This window comes from Vicugna pacos, chromosome 18, assembly GCF_048564905.1.
Source record: "Vicugna pacos chromosome 18, VicPac4, whole genome shotgun sequence".
NCBI classification, from domain to species: domain Eukaryota; kingdom Metazoa; phylum Chordata; class Mammalia; order Artiodactyla; family Camelidae; genus Vicugna; species Vicugna pacos.
In genome coordinates this window covers 15,405,819-15,428,922 of record NC_133004.1, presented here as the reverse complement: position 1 = coordinate 15,428,922, position 23,104 = coordinate 15,405,819, and the positions used below count along the sequence as shown (strand labels likewise).

The 23,104-nt window shown below is 43.1% G+C and overlaps 2 long non-coding RNA genes across 5 annotated transcripts; both read right to left on the bottom strand.

Moving 5' to 3' along the window:
- Positions 1-5,838: 5,838 nt before the first annotated feature.
- Positions 5,839-17,480, bottom strand: LOC140687031 (uncharacterized). 4 transcript variants are annotated; one of them, XR_012061047.1, is made up of 6 exons: positions 17,313-17,480; positions 17,053-17,198; positions 15,211-15,343; positions 10,730-10,894; positions 6,214-6,253; positions 5,839-6,111 (listed from the first exon to the last, which is right to left on the bottom strand). It is a non-coding gene; the product is annotated as an uncharacterized lncRNA (long non-coding RNA). The 4 variants fall into 4 exon arrangements; XR_012061050.1 differs by having other exon boundaries at positions 17,053-17,124; XR_012061048.1 differs by having other exon boundaries at positions 17,053-17,119.
- A 1,161-nt stretch (positions 17,481-18,641) lies between these two features.
- LOC116284137 (uncharacterized) lies at positions 18,642-23,029 on the bottom strand. The gene is made up of 2 exons (XR_012061046.1): positions 22,893-23,029; positions 18,642-18,843 (listed from the first exon to the last, which is right to left on the bottom strand). It is a non-coding gene; the product is annotated as an uncharacterized lncRNA (long non-coding RNA).
- Between the last annotated feature and the right edge of the window lie 75 nt (positions 23,030-23,104).

Here is a 23,104-nt window from a genome sequence, read left to right as displayed (position 1 = left end):
TTTATCCAGATATATGCCCATCCTCTTGCCAACACTTAGAAACAGATGATATTCTTACCAGATGTGGAAATTGAAGAAAAGAGTGGTCAAGTAGTGTGCCCAAGGTCACACAATAAATGACAGAGCTGGGCTTCAAACCCATCTCTTCCTGACGTTAAAGCTTGTTTTCTTTTTTTAAAATTAGGTTAAAGGAGTGTTTTAAATAAGTCAGGTGTGTAAGGGGTTACAGCTGGTGCCATCCATCCAAGAAAACCTTGTGGCAGGAGCCTCTTCAAAGTCTCACCATGGCCAGCATTCAAACCTCGCCATGGCTGGACAGGAACTGCTGGCCTGGGCTCACATCTGTGGTTTCATCTGGGTCAGACAGTCCCAGCCAAGAGGGCAGAGGCAAGATGAGAAGGAAGGCCTGGACTATGTTAAGCCCCTGGCCTCATCCCCACAAAGAGGTTGGGGAGGCCCAGAGCTGGAGGTGTGAACGAGTCAGCACAGAGGGAAGCAGAAACCGTGACTCAGCTCCGGGTCGTGATTTCCTTCTTTGCTGAAGAGATGAGTCATGGCCTTGACGCCTTTAATTTTCAGACTTCTAACTCATCCCAGCAGGTCACAGGAAGCTGATGAAGGACAGCTCCCTGCCGCATGGGCTGTGCCCCCAGATGGCCTTAAGCGCAAATTCGGTCTCTGCTACTTATTAGTCATGAGACTATGGCAAATCACTCAGCCCGCATTTCTCCATCTGTAGACTGGAGATACTGATGACTATCTTGCTAGGTTCCTTCTGTATTTATTGAGCACCTACTGTGTGCCAGGAACAGGGGATATGGTAATAAATAAAATAGACAAACGTCCTGCCCTGTGAAGCTTACATTCTAGTGAGAAAAAACAATGAACAAATATGTATATATAATCATAATGTCAGCTGGTGATAAGCCTGAGGAAGAAAAATTAAACAAATGAGGCGAGAGGGTCAAGAGGGTTGATGGAGAGTTCCTATAAAGTGTCCAGCACATGGTCTGCACATAGTAGGGCTTCAGTAAAGAAATACGAATTCCCCTCCTTGCAGTGTTAGGAAGGAAGGACCACATGGTTTTCAGGACTAAAGAGGCTTCCCCTCCCTGGACGAGATGCCAGGTGACAATTTCCATACAAGGTTCCAGGACTAGGCCGAGGATTCCCAGCCCCAGGGCAGCAGCAGAGGGGGAATCATGCTCAGTGTGTGCGTGTGTTTAATATATATGCATATAATTGAAGTACAGTTGGTTTACAATGTTGTGTTCATCTCTGCTGTACAGCATAGAGATTCAGTTATACACTTAATATATTTTTTAATTGAAATTCAAATAATATAAAATTAACCACTTAAAAATGAACAATTCAGTGACTTTTAGTATATTCACAATATTGTATCACCATCACCTCTATCTAGTCCCAAGACGTTTTTCAGCATCCCAAAGAATCCTGTACCCACTAAGCCCTCACTTCCCAACCCTCCTCCTTCCAAATTCCTGAAAACCACTGGTCTGCCTTCTGTCTCTATGGATTTACCACTTCCGGTTATTTCCTATAAAAGGAAGCAGACAATGTGTGACCTTTTGTGCCTGGCTTCTTTCACTTATTGTAATGTTTTTGAGGTTCATCCGCACTGTGGCATGTGTCAGAACTTCATCCCTTTTTATGGTGGAATACCACGCCATCATAAAGATAGACCACGTGCGTTTATCCTTTCATCAGGTGAAGTGTGAAGTCACATCCCTTGCCCCATCTCAGCCCTGGGAGCTGATTCCAGGAAGCCCTGCGAGGGAGTGAAATGAGTCAGGGAAGAGAGAAAAACCAGTAAAGGCTGTGTTAATGGGCAGGGTATCTTGTTGGGCAACAGGGGCTGTTTCACTCTCCCCAGAAAGCCTGTGTGGGGTGCAGGTCAGCGTGGCCCCAAAGGAGGGCGGAGAGTCTGAGACATTTATTCACTGATGTCTGTCCTTCCTGGTTGAGGGTAGCCTGCCCACATTTAACTCTGCCCACGTTTCCAGGGTGAGTCTGTGTTTGGTTGAGCCGGAGAGCTCCCCCCGGCGGAGAAGAGGAGAGATGCAGATCCCGGAGCTGGGAAGCGCTCAGTGTAGGTGAGCTCAGGTGAGCTAGAGGATGCGAGGAAGGAACATCCGACAGCCTCTGGGACCCTTCCAGGTGTGTGATGCTTGATTCATGCGAACACGTACATGCCTTACAAATATTACTTCACTAATTCCTCATGACAGCCCCGTGAAGCAAGTATTTTTCTTATCCCCATTTTACAGATGGAGAAACTGAGGCACAGGAGAATGGCAAATAAGCTTGCATAAGATCGACTACCCACCAAGTCGTAGCAGGGCAGGATTCAAACCCAGAAAATCCATGCTTGTTATGACCACTTACTACTCTTGCTCACTCTGTTTTATTTCCTTTCATGCCTTCCATACATACTAAGCACCAACTTGACCTGGCTGCTCTCAGCTTGGGGATCACCTCCTCTGAGAAGCCTTCCATGACCATCCATCAAAAGTAGACCCCTCCTGCTGCAATCCATGACAGAATTCTATTAGCATTCCTCATAGAACTTAACAGTTTGTAATTATTTTGTTTGTTGCTTCGCTTTTTTATCGTCGGTCTCCATCACTAGACCATCAGCTTCATGAGAGCAGGGGCCCATCTGTCTTGCTCACTATTGCATGCCCAGTTCCTAGCCCCGGGCTTGGCTCAGAGTAGGAGGTCAATAAATGCTAAGGATCTCTGGAGCACAGCTGAATAATTAAATAAATGAACCCAACATACAAAACATACTGATGTCATATTTCTATAGTCCCAACATACACAAATTATACTGTTTTCCAAATATTAATTAATGAAGCCTTTGGAATTTCCCGGAGGGGTTGGCCAAGGGTACTTCCATGTGGATGATCCAAGACGCAAATAGAGCGAAATGATTTATTCTGGGTCACTGATGACTCAATATCTGGGAATAGAAACATACTCCAAAACCTTTGCTCTAATTAGTCAAGGTAATTATTAGGCACAATAATTAGGCATGAGTGTCCTTAGCCAGGCTGTTTTGTAGCCTCTGGAATTTAAGACCGGTACTAATTTTGCTTTAATGACAAGATTTGTTGTGGCTTGCCACGCCTGAAGCATTTTTGCTTTTTCTGAGCGATCAAAATGTTTCTCCCCCAATATAATCTTTTCAATAATAGATGCTTTGACTGTCATATTCTGGAATCATCCTCCAAATTATTTCCCTCTGATATAGTTTTTGTTTCTGTGGGGTTCTTTTTTCTTTTGGTTTTTGGGTATTTTTAGAGGTCAATTCTGGTCCCCTTAGGAACCCCTCTCCTGGCTAATTTATTTATTGAATCGGTATTTACTGCGCCCCCTACCGGGAACAGGGCTCTCTGACCACGCCAAGGACTTCAGGAAGGGAAACACAATTCCCGTCCTGAAAGAAAAACTCTCCGTGCTCCTGGCAGTGTGAGAAGGGTTTGCAACATCAGTTACTTCTTTATCTTCCTATTGACTCCTAGTCATAGGCAGCATTTCCTGAGGTCTTCCTCTCTGGGAAGATGGCATTGGCATTGCTCATTTACTCCTCAATACAGACTTATGAGTAAAGTACTATTATTAGTGCTATTTTTATCACCCCCCATTTTACAGATGAGGAAACTGAGGCACAGGGCTTAAGTGACTTGCCCCAAATCATGGAGCTGGTGGGTCAACGATGGTAGCAGGATCTGAACCCAGGGAGTTGATATTAGAACCTACAATCTTACCCACCAGACGAGACTCACAATACTAGGATTTTTGATTGTTCAGAAAAACTCCCAAGTTCTCTAATGTTGCACATCTTTCTACATATTCACTCAATCAACATTTGCCAGTTACTCTCTGTCAGCAAGGCCCCAGTGAGGCAATGAGCATTGGGATGGAGGTGAACCAGAGCAAACTGCCCTAGAGTCAGGGCAGTTTGGGAGAAGGACCAGGATTTTGCAGCCAGACACTGGACTCCAATCCTGGCTTGGTCAGTAATGAAGCTTGCCAGATTTAGCAAATAAAAATATAGGTCACCCAGTTAAATTTGAATTTCAGAAAAACAGTGAATATTTAAAAATATATAACTATGTTCCATGCCAGGTTTTGTTGTATTTTACTTGGCAACCTTACAGGTAATTGCTGGGTGACAGTGGGGCATCACTCAACCTCTCTGATCTCAGATTCCTTGTGTTCAAATGAGGATATTGATCCCCATTTCACAAGGTTGCTTTGAGGAGTAGCAGTGCATGTTTATATAAAGTACTTGGAATGCTTTGGCTTCTCATAACTGGTCCATTTCCACAAGCAGCCGACTCTGAACTGTTCCACGCAGTAGCTGGGATAGAGGAAAATTTTAGAATTATCTCATACCACAGTCTATTGAAAACCCTTTGAGGTTCCCATGACTCCTAGACTGAAACTCATAGGCATCTGGAGGTTTCTAAAGTCCCTCAGGCTGTAGATGGTGTCCAGGGCGGAGAAATTTCTCAGGAGCCCACCTCAGTGACTAACCCCACCTAGATTGTTCTTCTTCCAACCCATCTTCTCTACCCAAAGCCAAGTGCCAGGTACAGTAAGCTCTCAACATGAAGGAGGAGGGAAAATGCATGGGGATTTGAGGCTTGAGATGTTGCAATAATTCAGTGGGATACCACCAGATACACTGTGAATCCAGACACCTCTCTCCAGCCTCCTCCATCCTCTCCATCACCGCTGCCCTAGTTCAGGCACCACCACTTCCTGGCTGCCTAATTTCAAGAAACTTCTTGAGGGTCTCCCAGCTTCCACGTTCAAACTAACAAGAGCAAAATTTTTATATGGAAAATTTCAAAAAATAGACAAAAGGGGAGACTAGAGTAATGAACATTATTTTAATAATGCCCAGCTCATCAGTTTATGACCAAATCCAGTTTCACCCACTTGCCATCCCCTGGAATTTTTAATTCCTCTTCCCCAGGTTTGTTCTTTTATTTTGAAAATTTCAGCCTCAGGGACAGGATAATCTGACTTTTCATCCATTTCCCTGCAAACATATTGTTAATCGTGGCATAAACTCCATCCCAAGACTTCTTCAGGGATTCATTTTTGAATCCAAAGGTTCGATACTCAAATTAGAGACCCTACCAGAAAAAAAAAAAAAAAGAAAGGCTTTCTTTTGCAAATCTTGCAAATCAAAAGCCTTGGCTTTCAAGATGATAGTCTCTGCCATGAATTTCAAAAGCCTGCTTAGGAACTCATAAAAGCCAAGAATGTGGCTCTTTGGCACTTTCTTTTACTGAATTGGTTTGGGTCAAGCTTCTCCAAGGGGTATGTATCCAGAATGATTCAGGCTTCAGCCTCAATACTTGGTTTTGTGGAGAGAGAGATCGCAGGATTTCTTTCGAAAAGGGAACAAACGTAGCATTGCTGCATGTGCAAAAAATGTTACCCATGGTTATTTTTGTTGTTTGTAAAATCATAATTTTAGTGAACTTAAATGATTTCTCAGAATGTTCACAGAGGTGACGTCCACTACCCTGTTTTTCCATAACATTTTAAGCTCTTCAAGTATATTTCCTCCTTTTTTGGGGGTGGGGTGGGCTTTCTAAATTGGTGTCTTTATTGAAGAACGTGTTAATTCTAGAAGGGAAGATTATTTAACACAACACAGTTTTCTGTTAGCTACCATTTCTAGCCAAATGTCTTCTCAGAGAAGTGCTAAGCTTTCTTGCCCCTGGGCAAAGAACAGGTCCTCAGGGCTGAAGCTCTTGTCTGAACAGACCCAGGCAGGTCTCTCAAGGACCCTGATGTGTTTTGAGGGAAGTACATTTACTCTTAATATAAACTTTCACAAGATCCTGGCTCCCAAGCTTGGGGGTGGTCCCTCTGTATTTAATATGTCGATATTCTAGGTGTTTCTGCAAGAGCAGCTTCTCAGAGCTGGGCAGCAGTGCGCCCTTGCAAAACAGTGTCCTGAATGTCACTTAAAGTCCTATGTCATTTGAAAGATACTCTTGCTCAGCCTTGCATCATCTGATTTCCTTGGTCGTGAGCAGTGGTGTTAATGTTGAAGTTAGCCACCTGTTTAAAAAAAAAAAAAGGTAAGATTTTTCTTTTCAGGCAAATCCACTGAAATCTCCCAATATTTTTCAATACTCAAAGCTTCCCAGAATCAGGACTTGCCTGGACAGGATAATTCAGGTCCGGACATGCTGCAGACAAACTGAAGGGAAGGAAAGAGGGTTCACAGTGAGCAGCACTTACTGAGAATAGAATCACTGGTGTTTATACTCTACTCAGCCAACGCCTTCCCTGGTGACCTGACCAGGCCAACAGTGGATTCAGTTACCAAATGGACAGTTTTCCTGCAGACAAAATCAGAAACGACTGAATCCTTAAGGCCAGAGGCAAGAACCCTTGTAGTTTTTTTTTTTAAAGTGGCCCAAATGATCACCCTTGGGTATGCCTTGATTGCTTTTTTTTTTTAACAAACTTTTAATTTTACAACTGTTTTAGGTTTACAGAAAAGTTGCAAATATAGTCCAGAGATTTTCCATATACCCCACACCTACTTTCTCCTCTGATTTTCCTGTGTTATAAATCTCTTACATTATTACTATAGATTTGTCACAATTAACGAACACATATATTATTATCATTCACTAAAATCTACATTGTGTTCCGATTTCCTTAGTTGTTACCAATGCATTTTTTCTGTCCCAGAATTCAGGACACCACACTGTGACATGGAGCCATCCTGTCTCCCTAGACTCTTTTGGTTGTGACAGTTGCTCAGACTTTTTTGTATTTTTTTCAATTGAGATGTAATTCACATACTACAATATCCATTCTTTCAAAGTGCACAATTCAGTAGGTTTTCGTATATTCAAAAATTGTGCAATCATGACTACCAATTCCACAATGTTTTCTTCACCTCTGTAAGAAACCACATAGCCACGTGGCGCTGGTTCCCTGTTGCCCCAGGCTCCAGCTCCCAGCAACCACTGATCTACTGTCTGCCTCTCTAGATTTGCCTATTTTGGAAATTTCATATAAATGGAATCACACAACATGTGATCTTTGGTGTCTGGCTTCTTTCACTAAGCACAATGTCTTCAAGGTTCCTCCATGTTGTAGCAGGTATATAGTGCTTTGCTCCTTTTTTATGATTGAATAATATTCCATTGAACAGACATAGCATATTTTGTTTACCCATGTATCAGTGGCGGACATGCTCATTTTGACTGTTACGACTTTCCTTATAGTTTCAAGGAGGACTGCTTAGGTGTTTTGTAGAATGTCCTCTGTGTATTTCTCTCTCTCTCTTTTTTAATAAGTATTCTTAATTTTTTATTAATTTTCTGATGATACATGGTAGTTTTTTTTTAATTGAAGTATAGTTGATTTACAATGTGTTAGTTTCTGGTGTACAGCATAGCGATTCAGTAATAATATATATATTCCTTTTCATTATAGGTTATTACAAGATATTGAATATAGTTCTCTGTGCTCTGCAGTAGGATCTTGTTTATCTGATGTGTTTCTCATCATGAGGCTACCTGGTGGATTTTGTAGAGGAACACCATGGAGGTAAAATACCCTTCTTATCTCCTAAATGGAGGGTGCATGCTTCCAGGATGATTTCTCACTCTTATTTTTTAAAAAAATTTTGGGGGTGGGGAATTAGGTTTCTTTATTTATCTAAATAGAGGTACTGGGGACTGAACCCAGGGCCTTGCATGTGCTAGGCAGGAACTTTACCACTGAGCTATACCTTCCTGCTCGCACTCTTGATGAGAATTTTGATCACCTGGCAGAGGCAGTGCCTGTCAGATTTCCACACTGTGAAGTGCCCTAATTTTAACAGACTGTTGCATCAATTTGCGTTTCACTTTGGCTGTGTGGTTACAATTCTAATGTTCATTTTTGCTGCACAGATCTATTCAAAGGAAGGCTAGTTTTAATTTACTTGATTTGAATTCATGCATTAAACAAACACTTTTTTTTCAGGTAGAAGAGATTTACTTACATTAAAATATCACACTGAAGTGATCTGCAGAGATTTTTAAGCAAATATTTAATGTCCAGTGTTGGTAGGGATGGAGAGTAAAAGGCATCTCTTAGCCTGCCTGGAGCAAAGGTGGAGATAGGGAGGAAATTAAGCATTTCACACCCAAAGCCTTAAAATGTGCCACCTGAATTCATCAATTCCATGTTTAAAAATTTATATGGAGAAAATAGAAATGTATGCAAAGATTTGACCAAAATAAAGCAAAAAACTCCAACACAACTCAGTATAGTATGACTTGCAGGAACCAAAAATGGAAAACAACCTACATGCCCCTAATAGGACATTAGCTTTAAAACTGATGACACAGCCCCACAATCCAATGCCAACCAACCATTTAAAAGGATGTAAAGGTGTGAGAAGCTAATTAAAATGTATGGCAGGGCAAAAAAAAAAGATGAAAACCGGAGTGTATATGAAAATCCCAAGTTTGTAAAACAAATGTATATATGTACATGCATAGAAAAAATAAAGGAAGGATAGATATGTTTCATCTATCCTTCTATAATTTTTTGATTGTTTCTTTCCATTTATTTGTATTTTTACATTTCCCTGCAATGAATGTTTTGATTTTGCGATAAGAAAAATTGGTTTTAATTTTAAAAGTTATTTTATTTATTTATTTATTTTTTAATGAAGTACAGTCGGTTTACAATGTTGTGTTAGTTTCTGGTGTACAGCACAGTGACTTAGTTATACATACATATATATTCCTTTTCCTATTCTTTTTCATTGTAGGCTATTATAAGATACTGAATATAGTTCACTGTGCTAGACAGTAGGACCTTGTTGTTCATCTATTTTATATACAGTAGTTAGTATCTGCAAATTCTGAACTCTTAGTTTTTCCCTCCCCGCCTCCCTCTCTGGTACCCATAAGTTTGTTTTCTATGTCTGTGGAACTATTTCTGTTTTGTAAATAAGTTCATTTGTATCATTTTTTGATTCCACATATAAGCAATATCATATGGTGCTTTTCTTTCTCTGAATTCACTCAGTATGACAATCTCCAGGTTTATCTATGTTGCTGCAAATGGCATTATTTTATTCTTTTTATGGCTGAGTAGTACTCTACTGTAAATATATACCCCAACTTCTTGATCCAGTCATCTGCTGATGGAGATTTAGGTTGTTTCCATGTCTTGGCTATTGTAAACAGTGCTGCTGTGAACACTGGGGTGCGTGTATCTTTAAAAGTTATTTTTGATTTACTACATGAAATGACATGATTTCTATGTGCATAGTCATAAAGGTGAACTTTAGAAAGAAACCTGACAAATAATTATGTCATCACATTAGGCCAATCCCAGCTCTCCTGCTTATTTTCTTTATCAGCCAGGGTCCCTGCACCAGAGAAGTGGCCACTCAAATTGGGTGATTTGAGGAGAAGCAGTACAGGGGATCATGTTGAACTCTGGGTCCAGTGACAGCTGAGTTACCACTCCTGTGCTGGAAAAGGTGAGGAGAGGGAGTGGTCACCAGCAGTCAGACTGGGTAGCCCTAGGGAGATGGCCTGAGTCCAGGCAGAGCAACCTGCTGCAAGCACATGGGTAAGAAGCTGGGGGAATAAGTACCCTGAATCTTCCCTTTCTCCCTTTGCTCTCTTCCCGGCCTTCCACTGGCCAGACTACCAGAGATGAGAGGGCATCGCAGTCCGTGGACACGGGCCACACGGGTCAGCCTCCTGGGCTTGGGCACAGAGAGAAGATGCAGAGTGAACCTGGGGGAGGCAGGTGGCCCACGGACAGTCAGCACAATGGCCACGTGGGCCTGGGCGAGTTGCTTAACCTCTACAGTCTAGTAAGAAGTATACTTGGTCTTCATCCCTGGTTCCTGGCGCTGAGCTTCTAAAACCCTTGGAATCTCCTGAATGACAGGAGTGTTTTCTGTTATTCACAAGGAGCCCCTTTCCATCTCGTCTGACTTCATGCTTTGAGGTGCTTTATGGTGGGGGTCCCTAGACAGATTCAGGATGGGGCTGGTCACCAGAAAGATCACGTGATTGGAGGTGGAGAAGGCTGGAGATTTCAGCTCTGTACAAACTCTTGAACAGCAAGAGCTGATGAGCTTCGGGGGTTGGAAAACACAGCCAGGTGCTGGGCGGATGGGCAAGGCCAGAGAGGACCTGCCCCCTGCGCTCGCCTCCTGCCACGCCTTGCCCTGTGTAGCTCTTCCATTTGGCTGCTCCTGAGTTGTATCCTTCACAATCAACCAGTAACTGAAACTAAACCGTTTTCCTCAGTTCTGTGAGCCCTTCTAGCAAATCACGGAACTTGAGGAGGGGGTCGTCAGAACCCTCGACTTAGAGCTGGTCAGTTAGCAGGACGTCACAGCCCAGAGTGAAACATTGTGGCTTCTGCCTTGGGCTCCCCCTCTCTCTCAGCTGAGAGAAAACAGCTGCCAGGTCCTGAGCTGCCCCACGGAGACTTATTTAACATAACTATCACCTTTCCCAAAGGTGTTTTCTTTCCCAAAGAGGATTACCGTGGGATCCCCTTAATAATCCCTCCCTCTCGTCCCTCCCTGCCCTCCCCCACATCCCCAGCAACCTTTGATCTGTTTTCTGTGACTATAGATTAGTTTGCATTTTAAATAATTTTATGCCAAGGAAATGAATCAAAAAGCACATACTCTTTCTTTGTCTGTCTTTCACTCAACACAATTATGTTCAGATTCATCCACTGTACCATGTGCACCATCCTTCCTATCGCTGTGCAGTGGTCCACTGTATGGGTGTGCCATAGCCCGTGTATCTTTCATCTGTTGATCGATGTTCAAGTTGCTTCCAATTCTTGGCTGTTAAAAAATAGAGCCGATATGAACATTCGTGTATAAATGTGGATGTAGGCTTTCTTTTCTCTTTGATAAGTATCTAGGAGAAGAATGGCTGGATCTTATCATAAGTGTATACTGAATTTTAAAAGAAACTCTTCAATTATTTTTCAAAGGGACTGCACCATTTTGCATTACAGCCGTGGCACTAATTCACTAAATGCCAGAGGCTCCCATCGTTGTGATAACCCAGCCCCCTTTCCAAATTCCCCCGGGGATGGGGCAGTACTGCCAGTACTGAGACTCCCTGGACCAGAGGCTACATTCTGAACTGAATTCATGGTACCCTGAGGACCAAGATGATAACAAGAGGGAGAGATAACTGCAAGCAGTACATCTTGGCTTGGCCTCACCTTTTGTGGTTTTACAGTATCTGAAAAGACCAAAATGCTCTTTATTTAAAGAACTAAGGTTTACAGGCAGCGGTGAAACCCAAGCGGTGGTTACAGCCTCGGGTCAGATGACCCCATTTGCTTTCTATTCTTAATTTTATCTTTGGCCCTGGAGCCTCCCAGAGCCTCCCTGGGGTAAAAATAAGTGGTGTTTGGTAATCCTGAGCTGAAAGGTGGTACTTAAGTCAAAAGTACACCTGAACTCAGCTAATTTGCACTAATCACCTACAGCAGCCTCGGATCAGCCAGAGGGGAAAGCAGTAGCATGATGCAACCACAGACGTGCATCACAAGTGCCTCCCGCCTCCAACACTATTTTGATTTCTAAAGTCGTCATCCCCAGCCCCCTAACAAATTGAAGTGTGTGTGAGAATCCCCTGAGGGCTCGTCACAATACAGACTGCCTGGTCCCACCCCTAGCCATTCAGATTTCTTTTATCTGGAGAGGTGCCTGAGAGTTTTCATTCCTAGCAAGTTTCCAGGGGGGTGTTCCTGCTGCTGGTCCGGGGTCACACTCGGAGACCTACTTCCCTCTTGGAACCCTTTATTTCTCAGTAGGAAGTCCACCCGTGGCTGTGATTTTCTACCAACGTGATTTTTCTCCCCAGGGGAAAAAATCTGGAGATATTTTTGGTTGTCATAACTGGTGTGGGGGGCACTGCTCCTGGCAGCTAGTGGGCAGAAACCAGGGATGCTACTCGACATCCTACAATGCACAGGACGGCTCTAATGAGTAGGAATTAATTAGAGCGGGGAGGGCAGTGCTCAGTGGTTGAGTGCACACTTAGCATGCACGAGGTCCTGAGTTCAATCCCCAGTATCTCCATTAAAAATCAATCAATCAATCAATAAACCGAATTACCTTCCCCCCAAAAAACCCCAAAACAAAAACAAATTAAAAAAAGAAACCAATTACAAATAATTATTTGACCTAAAATGTAAATAGGGCCAAGGTTGAGAAACACTTAACTATAGGAGAACGCTTAAATAAATTAGCATATTCCCACAAGGAACAAATATTATGCAGCCGGGAAGTAGAATGCTCCTTAGACTTTTTTATAACTTAGGGAATTGTTCATGATATGATATAAAAAAAAGATTAAAGGAATATATTCAGTGTATCAGCTGTTTTATTTAATTTTCTACATACTTTATCACTACCTAGCATTATCTTGTTTGTTTATATGTTTACTTATACATCAGCTGTCTTCATTTACGAGGATGTAAACTCCCGGTAGTCTTTAGAAGAGCGTTAACTAGTTGATGGGCATGTGAATTGGGTGAGTGTAAATAAAATCAGTGGTGTGCTGGTAAATGTTTAACAACTAAATCTCAGAAAAGAAAATCTCTGATTTGTAACATGTGCTAATTTCCACAGTGGCTAATTTCAAGCTACCTCATGATGTCACTGGAGGAGGAGGTGGGTACACAACTGGCTGGCCAAGCCCAGAGAAGCCAGCTCCAGGCCATCACTGGAAAGAATGATTTCCTCTAAAAGGCTGGGAGGAAAAAATGCTAAAACGGTAGAGCAGTGGGATAGTGCATACATCAGAAAGCATGAAGCTCTACCTTAATAAGAAACAAATTAGGAGTGGCTCCTGGCTTACTCCATGTCCTCCAAGGAAGAGCAGAATAACCAGGCCATTAATATGATACCACTCTCACTTTCTGGTCTCAGTCCAACTTCCAAATTCCTGACTGAGAGCATCAGTTGAAGAAATGTCATGTCAATTGTGGCAGGAGCCCATACAACTTAAAGACAAAAAGACAAACAGCCCAATCCAAAACGACGCTGAAAACCTAAACAAGCAATTCTCCAGTGAAGACACACAAAAGGCCAACAGGCACATGAAAAAATGCTCAATATTGCTAATTATCTGAGAAATGCAAATCAAAGCTACAATAATGTACGCCTCACACCAGTCAGAGCGGCCATCATTCAAAAGTCTACAAACCATAAATGCTGGCGAGGGTGTGGAGAAAAGGGAACCCTTCTGCATTGTTGGTGGGAATGTAGTTGGGTGCAGCCATTATGGAAAACAGTATGGAGAGCCCTCAGAAAACTAAAAATAGATTTACCCTATGATCCAGCAATCCCACTCCTGGGCATATATCCAGAGGAAACTAATTTGAGAAGACACAGGTACCCCAATGTTCATACCAGCACTAGATACAATAGCCAAGACATAGAAACAACCTAAATGTCCATTGACAGATGACTAGATAAGGATGTGGTATATTTATACAATGGAATACTACTCAGCCATAAAAAGAATATGAACTTGTGTAAAAGGATGCAGGCAGGCTCAGAGACTCTGGGCTGAGTCCTAAGGCATGGAAGTATAGCCTCCTTTATGAAATCCAGGGACACTGGCCCAGTATACACTCTGGAGAGCACAGAGACACAACACATGTGGTCCTGTTACATATGCAGGTGCGTGGCTGGGCATCCCCTCAGCTCCTTATTTCTCAGAGGACCAGTTCTTCCCCCTAACCCCAACTCTGAAGCTGAAATGGTTGTTCCACCTGGGGAAGATGACTGTAGGGTATTGACATTGCCACTGACATGTATAAGTCCTGGGATGCCTTCAAGTGCATAAGAGTGAGGGCGTATTTGACCCTCAGCCAGGGCTGCTGCCTACCTGGCTACAAGAATGTACTTAGAACTGTTTTAAAAAATCATTTGAAACATTCAAGAGAATTGAAAACATAAGTTCACCCAAAAACTTGTACACAAGTATTCATAGCAGCATTATTCATAATAGCCCCAAAGTGGAAACAACTCAAAACGCCTATCAACAGATGAATGGATAAACAATCTGTGGTCCATCCAAACAATGGAATATTATTCAGCCATAAAAAGGATGAAGCACTGATACCTGCTACAGTGAGGATGAACCTTGAAAACCTTATGGTAAATGAATGAAACCAGACACAAAAGGCCACATGTTTTATGATCCTTTTTCTATGAAATGTCCAGAATAGGAAATCCATAGACAGAAGGTAGATTAGTGGTTGCCAGGGGCTGGGGGAGGGAGGAATGGGGAGTGAGTGCTAATGGGCATGGTGTGTCTTATAAGGGTCATGAAAATGTCCTGGAATTAGACAGTGGTGATGGTTGTACCACATAGTGAATATACTAAACCTACTGAACCATACACTTTAAAATGGTGAATTTTGTGGTCTGTGAATTATATCTCAATTAGCAAAAAATTAATTTTTGGAAGGTGCTCTTTGTCCTTGTTTGCACATAGGCTAGAAATGTATGGGCTGGTGATGGTCCCCAAAAGGAGGCTTCTAGGGTTGCACCTTGGTGACCTGGGGTGGGGCGTTGGGCAGGCAGTTCCCAGAAAAGACAACACAGTTCTATACTGGATAGTGGTAGTGCCACTCTGAGTGGCAGATCCTGATGGCACCCTTTTCTGTCTCCTTGGCTGTCACCTGGCCTATGACGTCATTTCTCTGCTAGCGCCTGTGACTCGTTGGTAACGCCTTGCTCTGGAAAAGTGAGCTAAACCCAGTGAGTAGCATTATTGCCATCCATCCGACCTTGACCAGTGATGGCCAGGACCCCAGCTTCCTCACTCCTGGAGGTCCCCAGCTGGACTGCACCCCAGTTGCCCACGGTAGTAACCTACTCATGAACACACCCCACATTGGCTCCTCCCTTTCTCTGCCTTCCTTCCCTGCCTTAGGGTCCCCCCTGACCAAATCAACAACTTGCTCTCTCATCTTTCTGTCAGGTTCTGCTTCTGGGAGAACTCAACTAGGTAATGGTCTCTTCTTACATTTTTGAAAACATTTTCATAGTAGACACAGTATCTTTTGCATCAGAAAAATTAACACTGTTTTTTCAAGTCTTGAGATATCTGAGAGCAACCACCTCACCTCTGGAAGAACATTCTGGCTGAAGGAGAGGTTGAAGGTATTTATCAAGTGTGCCATGCACTGTTCTAGATCCTGGAGATGTAGAGATGAACTGGACAGCAGGCAGACATGGCCTCTGTTGTCACGGAACATTCTAGTGGGGATGAAAGAATGCATATGCCTTGTTCATACCGAGATTGATAAGCACCTTGAGGAGAGATCTAAGTGAAGTGGTCAAAGTGACGGTGTGGGGTGGTAGGGGATTGGGGAGCTCCGTTTTGTACTGGCTGGTCAGGGAGGGCTGCTTGAAGGAAGTGGCATTTGAACTGAGATCCGAATGACAAGAAGGAGTCTGAAAGCCAGGAAGTGCCTTCCTACTGAAGATGCAGTCTGTGGACCAGCGGCAGCAGCATCACCTGCGAGCTTGTTAGAAATGCAGACCCTGTATTTGCATGGGATCACTAGGTAATTCATGTGAGAATCATGCGGTTAGTGGATTGCATACGAAGGCCTGCATTACTGTTGTTTCAGGACACGGGTTGTGGTCAGACAGGGCGACTCTAGATTGTGTAGACATCTTGCCTTAAGTGAGAAGTTAGTTCTCTTATGACACCCACATTGGCAAGCAGACCTGAGCCTTTGTTTTTGTCTTTAGAGGTGGGTCACAGTTTTCGGGAAAATGAAGGAATCATTTAGCAGCCAGAAGCAAGAGACCTGAGAAACACAGTCTATTATGAGGCATTTTTCAAGGGAACATCACTGTGGGCCTCCAATCCAGGCCTGGGTACCACCCATAAAATTGTGGCTAGTCAGGAAGGCCACAGGCAGCCTTTCTGAAAATGCATTTAATTGCCTGTGATTTACCCCTTGGATAGCAATCAGAATGACAGAGATCACATTCTTAACATGACTATTGATAACCGGCAGCAATGTGCAGCTACAGATCCAGGCTGAGGACCAGTCATAGAAGGACCATGGTGTTATAATGGGAAAAAGTTGCATCAACAGTGGGTAAAGCAAAGCAAAAGCACAGACATCCTCAAATATCACATTTATTTACCACTTTGAAAGTTAGCAGGAGCTTTACATACTGTAATGAATAACGGATTGTGTTCAGCTGTTAGTACCCGACTACAGTTGCTTATATAAACTACAGGGTCTTTTTCTTTACTTAAAAAAAAACAAAAGTTTGGAGTTAGCCCAGGGACATCCACAAATTCATCAGCAACTTCCTCCTTTCTGCTCCACCATCCTTGACATATAGCTTCCTTCCTTAAGGTTACCTCATGGTCAAAGATGGCTGCCACAGCCTTGCAATCTCATTTGTGTTCCAGGTAGAAGGAAGGAGGAAGTAGCAAGAGGGCAAGCTGAGTCAGTTCCCTTTAAATAGCCTTCCTGGAAACCCCACCCAATGACTTCCTCTTATTATTTCATCATCCTCTCCTAGTTGCAAAGGATGCTGGGAAATGTAGTTCTTAAGATGGGCATATTGCCCCCTTGAATAAGTTAGGCTCTGTTAGCAAAGAACGACCATCGAATGGTAATTGTGAAGGGCACTAGCAGACTCTGTTATGTATATTTCATTATATACTCAGTTTTGAGAGATCCTTAGGAAAATCCACCATTTCCCCCGTGAGGTCTGAGATTCTGTGTTACTTTTATGTAAAAGTTTTTCTGTCTCATAGGTAACAGACTAACAGCATGGTTTTTTTATTGTTTTTAAGGCAAGTAGAATTTACTTGCCCTCGGTTAGCTATATTTCATAACAAGGGGAGGAGAACATATAAAGCTTCCAATTTCTGTTAAAAATCTTTAAAATTTAACTTTGTTTCTTATCTGTTATAATTTAAAACAAGAGTTTACCTTCAGTTTACCATACCAAAATGAGGTAAGTGGGTTGTGACTGGATTCAATCTTGAGCTTGCCATTTCTGCTCTTGAAAAGGTATTAAAAAGCGGGGATCAGAACACATTCCCCCTACCCCACTGCTGGTGGTCACCTAGATGTTCCTGTACAAGATGACTGTGAAATGTGAGCTGTGGGCCTTCTGGGTCACCCTCATCTCCAGGAAAGCCCTGCCACCTTTGGAATCTAGGATGGTATGAATGATCAAAGAATCCCACCTTCAGTAGAGCTGAATGCAGCATGGGTGAAATCTAGTTGTGGTTTTAAAATCTGTTCCCTACATCTGTGAGACACTCCTCTCTTCAAAAGGTGGGGCTTAATTCCTCTCCTCTTGAATGTGGCCCAGACTTTGCGTCTTGCTCCTAAGGAATAGAATGTAGCAGAAGGATGCTCTATGACTTCTGAGTCTAGGTCATAAAAAGGATAGCGTCCGCCTGGTATGCTCAGCTGGCTCACTCTAGGCGAAGCCAGCTGCCACGTCTTGAGAACACTAAAGCAGCCTTCGGACAGCCTGAGGCTCCTCACCTGATGGTTCACTTCACCATCCTGGCTCAATGGAAAATCAGACTGTGGACTAAGAATATGTGATTCTCAATTAGATGTTTGGATTCATTCCCCTCCTAAGTCATCCCCTTCTTGCTGTCTTTGCTTCAGCAGGAAGGATGGGGATTCTGGGGACAGAGTGTTTCAGCTTCAATCCTGGTTCTCCTACCTACAAGCCATGTGGTTTTATACAAGTTATTTAACCTCTCTAAGCCTCAATCTCCTCATCTGTAAAAGGGGACCACTGATAGATATGGATCAGGGTTTCTCAACCTCTGCACTACTGACATTCGGGCCAAATAATTCTTTGTTGTGGGGCTGTCCTGTGCATTGTAGGCTGTTTAGCAGCATCCCTGGCCTCTACCCACTAGATGCCAGTAACAACATCTCCATTCCTCCAGTTACGACAACCAAAATGTCTCTAGACGTTACCAAATGTCCCCTGAGGGGCAGTATCACCCCCAGCTGAGAACCACTGACCTACACCACTCAGTTCTGTGCATGGTGCTTAGTCAATACTCAAGAAATGATTGTCATTTTGGGAGCGGGGTATAGCTCAGTGGTAGAGTGCACGCCAAGATCCTGAGTCCATCTCCAGTACCTCCATTAAAAAAAAAAAAAGATTGCCATGATTATTTTTCTCTCTTCAGACTGCAACAATATTAGATTTCAGCAATGTTTTTACTAGGTGTTTTTTTTTAAAGATGCTATTTGCATTTTTGTGACAAAATTAAAATTTTAATGTATGCAAAATGGTTAATTTCACATTACGTGAAATTTTAGCTCACTTTAAAAAAGTATATGAGCATAAGCTGCAAAAGAACGAACATAAATTGCACTATATCAAAATTTAAAACTTTTGTGCCACCAAGGACACTATTGATTAAATGAAAAGACAATTTCTAGGACAGGGAAAAATATTTGCAAATCATCTATCTGGATAAGGGATTGGTATCTGGAATATATAAAGAAATCTGACAACCCAATAATAAAAATCAACCCAATTGAAAGATGAGCAGAGGACTTGAACAGATGTTTCCGCAAAGAAGATAAACAAATGACCAATAAGCACATGCAAAGATGTGGGTTGTCAAAGATGAAGCAGCGTGTAACTTTTGAAGCCAGGTCAGGAGGCAGCAAAATGGGCAAGCTGTGTTCTTTCCTCTGCTAAAACCTTCATGTGCCGAGCAGGACTTCTCATAGTCCCTGCAACAGAAGCGAAATGCAGGAGTCAATGCACTTAATGTGTCAACACTGGTCCTAAACTCGAATGGATAATATATCAAAACACACACAGTCATTGCTCTTATTCAAACATGCTTGCTGATTTGTATGCTGCTAAATGTGCAATAAAGGATGTTTTATTTTATCTTGTTATTAGTGTTGCCTTTTTGTGCTTAGGATGTTATTTGACTTATTCATGTCTTTTGACGTGTGTCCTTGTGTCTAACTTTGACCTTTCCGGCAGTAATTAACCCATGAGACCACTTTTGCTTCCTACTGTGATGAATGCGGGCATTCTATATTGTGAGACGCTATTGGTATCCTTTAGTCTCTTGACATTTCTGATCAGTAGTCAAATACGTGAGGAAACACACGGGCTGCCTTTTCAGTTTTAATTCGATCACAATCTTGGAGTGTGGAAAACCTTTGTAAGCCTGACGCAAAACTCAGAAGCTATAAAAGATTTGCCTATTTAAAAAAAAAAATTGCAAGGCAAGAAAAACAGAAAAAGCATAAACAAAATTAAAAAAAAAAACACTGACAAGCTGGGGAACTGGGCTAATCAAAGTACAACTACAAAGGAATACTCTTTTTTCACTTATTTGATCAGCAAAGTACAAAGTTTTTTATAATACTATCAACAGGACTATGTACCACTGGAAGCAGTACCAATTGTCCTGCCTTTCTGAAGGGCATTTTCGAAACTTCTTATAAAGCATTTAATTCATATACCTTTGACCCCAAAATACCATTTCTGAAGATATATATTTACACACATGTATGTTACATACACGGGAGAATGTTCCCTGCAGCACATATACGCAAAGATGTTCATTACAGCATTGTTTCTTATAGCCAGAGACTGGTCACAAACTAAATTTCCAACTCTAGAAAACCTGTTAAAAACTTTATAATCAGTCCATACACTGAAATGCTTCACATTATTTTAAAAGAATTTATGTCCTGACATGGAAAGATGTCCAAATTATGTTAAGAGAAAAAAGTCTGTGTCATAGTATACACCAAATGAATCACCTTTTTTTACCTTAAGGGGGGACATATATGCATATAGCTACGTGTATACCTTATATGACATACACAGGGACAGTTTTCAGAGGTTGTTACTTCTTGGGAATAGGACTGAGGAGGATCTATAATGAGGGAAGTAGAATAACTTTCACTTTATATTCATATAATTTGACTTCCTAAAATTGAAATGTAGGGTACCTATAATAGTAATAGTATAATAATAATCATAACTAATAATAATACTAGTAATAACATAATAGTAATAGCAGAACTAGGGAAAATAGAAAAATATAGTGCTTTCACCCAATGTTTTTATTTTGTGAAATTTATACAAAGGAAGTTAATTGCATGAGCGTGCAAATATAAATGCACAAGGATGCTGAATAAATGTATTATATTAAAACACTGAAAATCTAAATGCCCTTTAGCAGAGAACTGTTAAATGCATTATGATCTGCCCATACCATGGGATGCCATATGACTATTAATAAGAGGGAATCAGACTACTATATTATTGACATGGAGAAGAGGTCCAGGATAGATGACAAAATGGAAAACAAAAGATCGATTTCATAACAAGCTGTGCAACAGAACTTTTATGTTAAAAAGTGTTTCCATAGATAATAAAAAGCCGGGAAGGATGTTAAAATTGAAAGTATACATTAACCCACATTTTCTTGAGTCATCAAGCTCTAGTTACTTTAAATGGATGTGAAATTTCCAGAGCTTAGCTGAGAGATGTCATATTCACTGTGGCTCATACAGCCTCCTAGACTGGAGGCTGGAGGCTCACCCAGGAGCACTTTCCCAGACCCCTTGAGTACTAGTCTTTATTGAGTGATTTTGTGTGCCATTCAGTTCTTTTCTCACTTATTATCATTTAATCCTGAGAGTGAACCCTAGGACTTTCTGACATCATCTCCATTTATCCTGCTCAGAAAGACTTAGTAATTTGCCCGAGGACATCCAGCTAGGAAGTACCTGTCCAATTATTTAGAAAGCCAAACTAGATGGCACGAGCTCATCATCCTCAGAAAGGAAATGTTCAAGTCAAACCAGATCATTCCTGGTTCCTTCAGCTATTTCCACTTCTGTGCCTTTGAATCTGTGGGTCCCTTCACTCTGAGGGGCCTCTCCCTTCCGGGAGCCTTGCCTGTGCTTCAGGGCCTAGGGAACATGCTTCCTCCTCCAGGAAGCCCTCCCTGATTCTCACCACTGGGAAACAGCCTTTGGCACACGCTGCATTTCACAGTGGCCACTTGTGAGCCTCACTCCACAGCTTTTGCAGGTCGGCTGTGAGCACTTACCAGGTGCGGATGTGTTATACTGTTGCTTAGGTTTTTTAAAAGACAATTTAGAATGAAAAAAAAAAAGAATCATCTAACAGTAGCCTGGTCTTCAGTCATTTCTTGTGTGTGTGTGTGATTTAAAACCTTGATAGGTCCCAGAAAAATCTCACTTATCACAGAAAACGTCAAGACTCAAATTATTGTGTGCTGTAAAAATAAGTGAAGAATTTTTCCTATTGAAAAAAAAATTTTGTTTATATTATAGAATCAATAAATTGTTTTCATAGTGCCTGTATAAAACAGAACCTAGTCTGTGTGCCTTTAATACTGAGTGGACAAAGTGCCCTGCCTGCTGCCGGCTCCCACTCCGGTTGGCCTAACGAACTTGGGGTTCTTCTATTACCCCTACTTTTCCATGGCATGTCCTTTCTGCCATGGCCTCCATCCCCCTTTCTTCCTACTTTTTTTTTTTTTAAGATTCTACCAGGAACAAGACTGCCCAAATCCCTGCCCTCCATGAACGTACTTCTTGGTGAGAGGAGACATAAATCATTTCAGATAGTGATACAAGCTTGAAAAAATAAAACCAGTCAATACAGAGTGTGGAGGGTGGTACTTTAACAGGGCTGGCCTGACAAGGGGGTCTCTGCTTCTGGGCCATTTGAGCAGAGCCCTGAAGAATGGTGACAAGGAAGAGAAGATTCCAGAGAGAGGGAACTGCAAGGGCAAAGGCCCTGAAGCAGAAAAGAACTTGGTGTCTCAAAGAAGGCCAGCGTGGCTGGGCAGAACAAGCAAGCAGAGTGGCCTTCAGATGAACACAGAACAGGCAGGGCCAGGTCTTGCAGGAATTAGTAGCCCACAGTGAGGAGGTCAGATTTAATTCCAAAGGTGATGGCTTTGGAGCCAAGTTGCTCTGTAGAAGCGCGCTCTGGCAGGGCGGACTTCTCTAAGCCCCACAGTGAGTGGCTCAAGCCCCCGCCGCCAGCGTGTGAGTCTACACAGCCAGTTCTGCCTCTGTGCGGTCATCACCCCTTTACGTGGCTGCTTCCTCCCCAGACCTTGAGCCCAGGCGTACGACCCCGGCCGGGTGACCGCAGCCCGCAGCTCGGCGCCTGGCTCACAGCAGGCGCGAAGCCCGGATTCGCCGAGGGTGACAAGGCGATTGCGCACGGCGGGTTAACGAGAAGTTGGCGCAGAACTTTCTCCCTGGAAGCCGGGCCTCCCACTTGGAGCGGCCACGCGGATTCCGGCCGGAGGAGGCGGGGGCTGGCGCGTGATGCAGGCTGCCGCACGTGGCCCAGGAGTGTGCTTTTTGGGACAGGTGCGGGGGCGCCAAGTTCGCGAAAGTGTAGACAAGGCCCGGCCTCGGCACCCCCTCTCCTGCCTGGGTTTATTCTCGGCTTCGCGGTCCGCCTGGGTGGCCGCTGCAGTTTGTCAAGAAGCGGTGTCTCCCAAGGACGCCTGAACGCCTGCAGGGGACGGGCCGGAGCGCCCCCGCCACGCGTGACGCGTACGGAGCCGCGTGCGCACTGGCCGCCGAGCAGGCTGGAGGAGGGGTCCGCTGGCCTAGCAACTTGGAAGTTTTTCTTTGGACTCTAAGGCTCAACTTGCCCATCTAAGAAATGGGCCTCTGAAATAAACAGATGGGAGAAGCATTGTGCAAACTTGGACTCAAGTTGGGTGTTTAATTCACTTTCCCCACTTCTCTCCTACCTTTGGAAGCCCACGGGGCTGGAGTAGCAGGCTGCCACCCACCACACCCCTCCGTCCAGGTTGCTGAACTCGATTTTGCGTCCCCTGGGGCTGTAAGCGCCGGAAAAGCCCCCGCGGGGTGCGGTCTCTAGACCGGATCACGTGACTCCCGCCTATCGCCCCGCAGCTCGGGGCCGCAAGCAAGTGCGCAGGCGCATTTCTTTATCTTTTTT